Below are 8,894 nucleotides of genomic sequence, written 5' to 3' on the forward strand. Positions count from 1 at the left end.
TTTTTTTTTTTTTTTTCAAGAATTCAAGTTCCATCTTACCAAAACGAAAACTTGCCTTTCCTAAGTAACTCATGTGCTGGTACCTGCCAGCACTCGGATGGGGTCACCTGCCTTCTCCATCACCCACTTCCCTCTCTAGCCCCAACTTCTCCTGGCTCCTGCAGGGATGCAGAAAGCACTGAGCAAAGTCAGCAAAAAGGAGCCAATTTTTATCCTGGAACTTGGGCTGTATGGGGTTGAATCCTCCAGGGCTGCTCCCCACTCTCCTCCTCTTCCTTTGTTTGTTTGTTTGTTTGTTTTTGGTTTTTTGTTTTTGTTTTTTTGTTTGTTTGTTTTGTTTTTTGCTACTAACCCAAGGCTAATCTCAAAATCACTAAGGATGGGCCTTAAACTCCTGATCTTTATTCTTCTACCTCTGAAATGCTAGGCTTGTAGGCATGTACCACATGCATAAATAAGGACTGGGTTTTCTCCCCTGGGGGCCCCACCCCCACCCCTAAGGGGCTCTCTGTTTTTTGAAGTTCCCTCTAAGGACCACCCTTTGTGCTGTTCCTTGTGAGAGGTGGGGTGACCCTCTCCAGTGAACCTGAAGAACAGTCCTCAGATCACAAGGCACACACACGCGCACAAGCAGACGTCTACTGAAGTACACTGCCTGAGAGGCAAGTCCCCTTGGGTAGAACTGTCCTGTCACAACAAGAACCCTTGGTCAGGGGCTAGCCATCAGGAATTATGGAACCATCCAAGAACCAGGTCCCTGGGCCTTACAGCAATGTCTGCTGCTGTGGCCCCCTGGGAAGGCAGCTCCTGCCATTCTCGGTTATGTCTGGGTTACTCTAGTAACCTAGTCCAGGGACCTTGGCTTCTTCAGGTTCCCTTCCTGTAGTGCTGGGGATAGAACCTGGGGTTCCCTGGCCAGCCACTCTAGCCTACTTGGGGAATTTGGGCAAGGCTGGCGAGAAAATCCTATCTCAAAAAAGAAGATAGCTTTTAACTAAGAACTGGGAAGGTAGAGGCAGGGGCATTTCTGTGAGTTGGAGGCCTGGTCTATGCAGTGAATTCTAGGCCATCCACGGCTACACGGTGAGTCACCCCCCCCCCAACATGCCCCACCGCATGCCACAAAATGAACGTTGGTTCCCCAGCACCTGGAAACTGGAAAATAGAAACTTGAGCCTAGGCTACCTAGAGAGGCCCTGTCTCCAGATCGTAAGTAAAATAAATAAAAGGCAAAAGAAAAAAATGTCACTGAGGTAGAGTTGCTGATCTTATTTACTCATGGTGCATGGTGAGGGGCTGTTCTGTGGAGTTCAGAAAGGAAGATGGCTCATTAAACCATGGTCTTTACAGAGGCGGCATAGGCATGACTCTGTGACATGGGCCCTGGAGATGACAGTGTGGGTGTGGACCCCGTCTCTGGCCCAATTGTCCAGTGTACAGAACTCCTCCCAAAGGAGCAGGAAGAGATGACTGACACTCACCAGGGGATGCTGGGAAATGCTCATGTCAAGGCAGAGAACGTGTGCTGAGGGGATGCAAACCGAGGGGAGGTGCAGAGCACAAAGCCCAGCTTCTCCCACATTCAAAGTCTCAGTCTCAATTATATTTTTGGCTTTGTGAGGGTGGGAAAGAAGCACGAACCATGTGTGAATTGTACTTTAAAAATATTTACCTCTTCTGGGCTAACACGAGATAGAGTATCATTTTGTTTATTTTGATATTTTATGTATATATTCCTGAACACATATGTGTACAAGCATGAGGACGCCAGAGTTGGACCCTGTGTGTCTTCCTCTATCACTTTCCACCTCCCCCCCATATTTGTGTTATGTGCACACATGCATGCGTTTGTGCTCCCCCCCCCCCGCCGTGTGTGTGTGTGTGTGTGTGTGTGTGTGTGTGTGTGTATGGTATGGTATGTGAGTGTAGGCATGCATGTGCCATGAGGTCATGTGGAGGTCAGAGATCAATTTTGAGAATTTGGTTGTCTCCTACCAGGGTCCCAAGGATCAAACTCAGGCCTATGTAGTAAACTGCTTTACCCACGGAGCCATCTCACCAGCCCCATTTTTGATATCCTGAGACAGGGTTTTGCTGTGTAGCCCAGACCGACTACAAACTCAAGAACCTCCTGTCTCAGCGTCCTGGGTAGTGGGATTGCGGGTGTGCAGCACTGTGCCTGGCTCCTGATGCTCTTTCTTGATAGTGGGCAGCAGCAGCAGCAGCAGCACTTTCAGCAGGATCTTTGATTGATGGAAAGCCTGATACTGAGCAAGCGGTAATCAGGCTGTGTTGCTGGGAGTGGGGGTGCTGGCTAGGCTAGGGGGTGTTCTGTGCATTCTGTTAGTAAACCACAGGTTTCTCAGAACCTGAGTCTATGGCAGTCAAGTGGCTTGTGTCAGTTGTAACTGACAACTCGGTCCACTCCTTGAGAGTCACCTGATTCTTCTCCAGATACCTGGAATGCTGGGTATGCAAATGAGGCCACTGGGAAGGAGTCCCTGCTGAGGCAGGAAAACAAGCAGATGGGGGTGGGGGAAATACACCTTGATGTGCCATCAGGTTTTCTACCAGTGAGCCACACCCCAGCCCCTCACTAGTGGATTCTAAGCAAGTGCTCTACCACTGAGTCGTGTTTTCAGTTCCAGGCCTGGCTGGGTGTGGACCTTCTGCAGACATGTGAACTGGTGAGAAATGCCCCTGCAGCGGAGCAAATAAGACTTTGCTTGAGCAGCGCTTTCTAATACTTGAACTTTACACTGTTCGTTGCACTCATCTGGGAAGTGGATCCCACTGGGGACTCCTGGACACTGATCCTGTCTTGAAGGGGCAGGCTTCACGACAGCCCAATGGTAATCCCAGCACTTTTCTTGAAAAACAAAACAAACAGAAAGCCATCCGAGTCCCCATTGGTCCTAGCCCCCAGACTCAATCCCATCCCCCAAAGGGTACATGCTTTGGAGTTTTTCCCAGGGATGCACGGGACTTGGTTTTACTCCACCAATATGGTAAGATATCCACCCTGTGAACTAGAAATTTCTAGCTTCTTTGGAAAGTCATTATGTCAAATCATGTTTTGCTGGGGCACACAGGTGACAGGATGTCTTGCAAAAGCCAACATGACACGTGATGAAGGAGTATAAATATGACCTCACAGACAGTGAGCATTGTTTTGTGAGACTGGAGCATTGTTTTGGTTTGCTCTGCCTGGCTAGTCTTCGTTATATAGCATTGATGAGCTCTGCTTGTGGTAGGTAACCCAGCCATTGAGAGAAACCCAGCCAAAGAACTGCTCATGAGGTCCCTGAAACGTCTCACCACTTCAGTGAGCCTTGCAATTTCTTCAGAATTGAACTACAGCTGCTGGTCCGTGCTTGCTGTCTGTCTACCAAGGGGACTGGTCTACAGCTGCTAATCTGTATTTGGTGTTTGCTACAGGACTGAACTGCTAACAGAGAAAATTAAGTTCCCCCTCCCCCCTGTAAAGAACTATTGCTAAACAGGTCCACTTCCCCCATATTCTAACAACTTTTCTTTTCCACTCCCTCCGTGGGTGGTGAGCTAGAGGGAAGGTTGAACATTTATTAAAAGTAGGTTACAAAAATTCTATGCCGACAATCCCGTGTGTGGTCCATGTCTAGCTTACATGAATACTGATATCAGTCTGGCTGGGAGACTGTCTCCCTGAATGGTTTTAAAGATGCCAGCAGACCTGCTGTGAGCTCACGTGCAAAGAGTCATATGGCAAGGGACTGGTACAGTCTCTAAGGATAGCAAAAAAGGGGGTAGGGGGCCAGATCTAACTGCCAGGAAGTGATACTACCAAAAAGTATGGGAAAATACCTATCCTGGTCCTACCTAGGAAAGGACCCTGCACTGGCAGTGATGGGGCCTTCAGAAGACCATGCCAAGCTCTGCCTGGACATTAGCCTTCAAATACCATGAAATAGGTGCTGCTTCACACCACTAAATCTGTAGTCATATGTTATACAACTATAGAGATCCAATTCAAAGCAGGAATAGAAGAAAAGATGCTGGGAATGAAGTCTGTGTAGAATTCCTCTATAGGGGGCTGGGGTGTGGCTCAGTGGTAGAGCCCCTGCCTAGAATCCCCCAGTGAGAGGCTGGGGGCGTGGCTCAGTGGTAGAGCCCCTGCCTAGAATCCCCCAGTGAGGGGCTGGGGTGTGGCTCAGAGGTAGAACCAATGGCTTAGCATATGCAAGGTCCTGGGTTCCATTTCTTGCACTGAAAAACAACAAAAACAACAAAAGACTAATAAAACCAGTATAGGAATTCAACATATAATTTGAAGACAGGAAGTTTTAAAACAGCGATAACTAGCACAATTGGCAAATCGTTAAATTGGTTAAAGTGAAGAATGGTTTTAGAGGACTTTTACAGCACCTGAGTGATTATAAGATACAGCAAATTTCACTGATCACTGTAGTAAGATAATGCAGCCCATTCTTCCATAAAAGTCACATCCCCAGTGACATAGAACAAAATATGTATAATAGTGTTAAATGGGGACATGTTTCTAACAATGCAAAGGAACGGTTATCTATATACTTTTATTTAATAGTCAATATTTTTTACTTTGTTTTATAGCCTTTATTCTTAAGTTGTTATTGTTGCATACATACATACATACATATAAATATATAAATAAATCCTGCTGAATCAAAAAAAAAAGAGGTTAAAATAGAATTCAAGTGAAAAAAAAGCTAACCCAGTTACAAGATTAAGGAAATTCGTAATAGTGCAATAGAAGTCGTTAAACACATTACAGAAGTCACAAGTGTTAATACTTGGTAATCTGATGTATTACAGTAAAAAGTCATGCATTAGTAAAAAATTCCCACCAGTCAGAGTATGGCAGCAAACACCTATAAGCTCATCACTCCCAGGGCAGAAGGATCACAGGGCGGAGACCAGTGTGACCTCCAGAGTGAGATCATGATTTAAAACAAACAAACAAACAAACAAACAAACAAACAAAACACCCGAACATTTGAAAGGCAAAACGGAACTCTATTGCTAGACATGGTGGCTCATGCCTGGAACAGAAATAGAGACAGCAGGGGTGGGCATTCAAGGCCAGCCTGGGTTATATAAGATAGTCTCTATATAGAGTTGGTCTGGTGCTGCTTATATTCAGGAGGAGGAGCAGGAGGAGGAGGAGGAGGAGAAGGAAGAGGAGGGGGAGGGGGATGAGAAGGACAAAGTTTATATATACTTACATATATATAATACTTATCATAAAGGGGGGATTTTTAACCTCCCTGGATATTAAATAAAATTTGATTAAATCTGCAGAGACACCATTTGTAAAAGTATTTTATTTGTATTTTTCAATTTGTGTGTGTGTGTGTGAAAGAGAGAGAGAGAGAGAGAGAGAGAGAGAGCATGCAGTGCCCACAGAGGCCATCTCCCCTGGATCTGGAGTTAATAGTCAGTTATGCGCTTCCTGATGTGGGTACTGGGGCACTCAAGCCTCTGCAAGGGCAGTATAGGCAGTGGTGTAGAGACACCACTTTTAACCTATTGAGGAAAAATATTAATTGTAAAACAGGCTGGGAAGATGGATCCGTGGGAAAAGTGTTTGCTTTGCGGGCCTGAGCTCAGTCTCTAGAAGTTACACAACAACAACAGAAGAGATGGGCAGTGGCGCACACCTTTAATCCCAGCACTTGGCAGACAGATGCAGGGACATGGATAGAAACCAGAAGCCATCAGGGGCCAAGTCCCACCTTTTAGAGCCCATTCCCCCAGAGGCAGGGTCTCTAGGCCAGGGCCAGTGTCTTGGCCTGGCTGGAAACCAGCAAGCCCTAGAAGTCTGTCCTCGGAGCATTTGTGGGGATGCGGCTTGTCGTGAGGTGTTGTTGGGATCAGTGTTCCAGTCCTCAGAAAGAGCTCGTCAACACTGAGCCATCTCTCCAGCCCCATGTTAAATATTTATTGTGTGTGTGATTGTGCAAGCACATGTATGTCACAGAAATATGCCAGGCAGTGATGGTGCATACCTTTGATCCCAGCACTCTGGGAAGCAAAGTTGGAGGTCAGCCTGGTCTAAAGTGAGTTCCAGGACAACCAAGGCTACAACCAGCGCTACATAGAAATCCTATCTCCAAAAAACAACAATACCAAACCAAACCAAACCAAACAAAACAACACAGACAGGACAACACAGACAGGGACCTGGTGAGATGATGTCTCAGCACGTAAAGGCACTTGCAATCAACACTGCTCGTTTGAGTTTGATCCTTGGTACCCAGGTGGAAGGAGGGAACCAACTCCTGCAAACTGTCCTCTGACCCACACAGGCACACCATGGCATGGGGACACACACATCCAAGAACCTGATGATATGGCTTGGTGGGGGTTTGGGGGGAGACACAGGGCTTCATACTTAACATATGTATGGAGGTCAGTTTATAAACATCTTTAGAGTACGAATGCAAAGCTTGCCTTCTGTAGTGGTCCCCCATTGACTAGTCCTCATGAGTCCTGGATTATCTATGCAGTCCTGTATCTTTTTGCACATAAACCAACACAGCTGTTTACCTGTTTATATTGGCTTCTTTGTAAAAATGCATGAAGCCAGAAACACTGGGTGGGTGCTAGATAACCACAAGAAAGAGCTCATGAGGTTATTGTACGATGCTATGTGTCTGTTAAAATGATGAAACAATTCTGCATGAATTAAAATAAAACCATCTCTCTCTCTCTCTTTTTTTTTCCCTTCTCTGTGAGCTTCAACATTTTGGGATGGGTGATTCATTAAACAGCAATGTTACATAATCGCCACCACCTACTTCAGGATCATTTTGCCCCCAAACATGCATATGCCTTCCCCTGCAGCCTTGGTCATCTGCCAGTGTTGCTGTCTCTGTGACGGATTCCTCCATCTGTTCAGGATTGGCACCGGAGCCCGCCAGCCCTGTGGCAGCTTCCCTCCCCTTCAGTCCACTTACCCATGAAATAACTCAGCTACCTCACTCGCTCATGTGCTTTAGCCCAAGCATAAACCTTCATCCTGGGGTGAGCAGCAGCAGCCTTCGTCCTATTCCACTTCCCCAAACTTGGTCCTCCCTCCACAAAACCACCACTCTGCAGCAGCCACTGGACCTCGCTCTTTCCCCACCCCACAATTCCAGGCGATGTTTCCACCAGGCAGAGCCTGCTCTGTCCCCAGTGATCCTGTCCACTGTTCCACTGTCGTCTGTTGTGTGGCTTTTCCCAGGGAGATGAACATAAGTCTATCCATTCCAGAGAGGACACCAATGGACAGAGAGACCAAACTATCCCATCCACGTCTACTTCAGTGACTCAGTTGTTTTAACTGGTAATACACACGCTTGGGCAACTCAGAAGCCACGACACTATCACCATTACGTCCTCAGAGGGGAAGGGGACGACAATACATAACTGCCTTCATCAAGTCCGTGGCCACCTACAAATCCTCACAAGGGGCGGGGCCTCACAAGCCTCGCCCCTAGCAAGCATTAACTGCCTATAAAATCTTTGGAAGGGGCGGGGCCCCAGAGCCACACCTCCCTAGCAATCATTAACCATCTATAAACCCTCACAAAAGTGGGGCCTGCTGAGGCCCCCACCCTGCCTCAGGACTGAAAGTTGAGGATCCAGTCTTGTGAAGGTCTTCTGGTGATCACGCTGCTGACAGATGAAGAACACAAGGGCTATGTCGAAGCCAGAGGACGATGGTCTGTACTGCACTATCCCTGGACCCTGGACAGGCAACTCCCCAAGGCAAGGAGCATCAGCACCTGCTTTGACTCTGTGGTGGTTTGAATGAAAATGGCCCCCAAGGGCTCTCTAGGGAGTGGCACTATTAGGAAGTGTTGGAGGAAGTGTGTCACTGGGGGTGGGCTTTGAGGTTTCGATTGCTCAAGCCAAACTCCGTCCCATGCTCTCTTCCTGCTGCCCGTTGACCCAGATGCAGAATTTTCAGCTACCTCTCCAACACCATGTTTGCCTGTGTGCAGCCCTGCTTCCTGCCATGAAGACAATGGACTAAACCTCTGTGTCTTATAGTTAGGGTTTGACTGCTGTGAACAGACATGATGACCAACACAGCTCTTATAAAGGACAACATTTAATTGGGGCTGGCTTACAGATTCAGAGGTTCAGTCTAGTATCATCATGGTGGGAAACATGGCAGCATCCAGGCAGGCATTGTGCAGGAGGAGCTGAGAGTTCTACATCTTTACCTGAAGGCTGCTAGCAGAATACTGACATCCAGGCAGCTAGGACTAGGGTATTAGAGCCCACGCCCACAGTGACACACCTATTCCAACAAGGCCACACCTCCCAACAGTGCCACTCCCTGGGCCAAGCATATACAAACCATCACACTCTGACCCTGTAAGCCAGCCCCAGTTAAATGCGCTGCTTTATAAGAGTTGCTAAGGTCATGGTGTCTCTTCACTGCATTGAAACCCCTAACGAAGACACCCATCTTTCACTCAGTCTTAGCTGAACACCTGGAAAGTGTCTCTCACAACCCAATAAATGTATGTCAGGAGAAACAATAAATGAATGAACCTGAGTTAATTTTGCCAAAATCTGTTTACTGGTTGAGAAGACATACTTCTTGGAAGACACTTGAAAAGCCCTTTTCCTTGCTTTTTGAGGGTCTTTAAAATATATGCAGTGCAGGGAGTTAAGCAGAATAAATTTAGACGGCCTTGTTATATTTTGGCTGGAACATAATTTAAAAGTTCCATATTTACATTAAGATAGAAACCCAGTGTAGGTTTGGTGAGATGACAGTTCAGTGGCTAAAACTGCTTGCTTCCGAGCCTGATGATTTGAATTTGAACCAACTCCCAAAAGTTGTCCTCTGAACATCATACATGTGCTATGCCACACAC

The sequence above is a fragment of the Mus caroli genome, chromosome 5, assembly GCF_900094665.2.
Source record: "Mus caroli chromosome 5, CAROLI_EIJ_v1.1, whole genome shotgun sequence".
NCBI classification, from domain to species: Eukaryota; Metazoa; Chordata; class Mammalia; order Rodentia; family Muridae; genus Mus; species Mus caroli.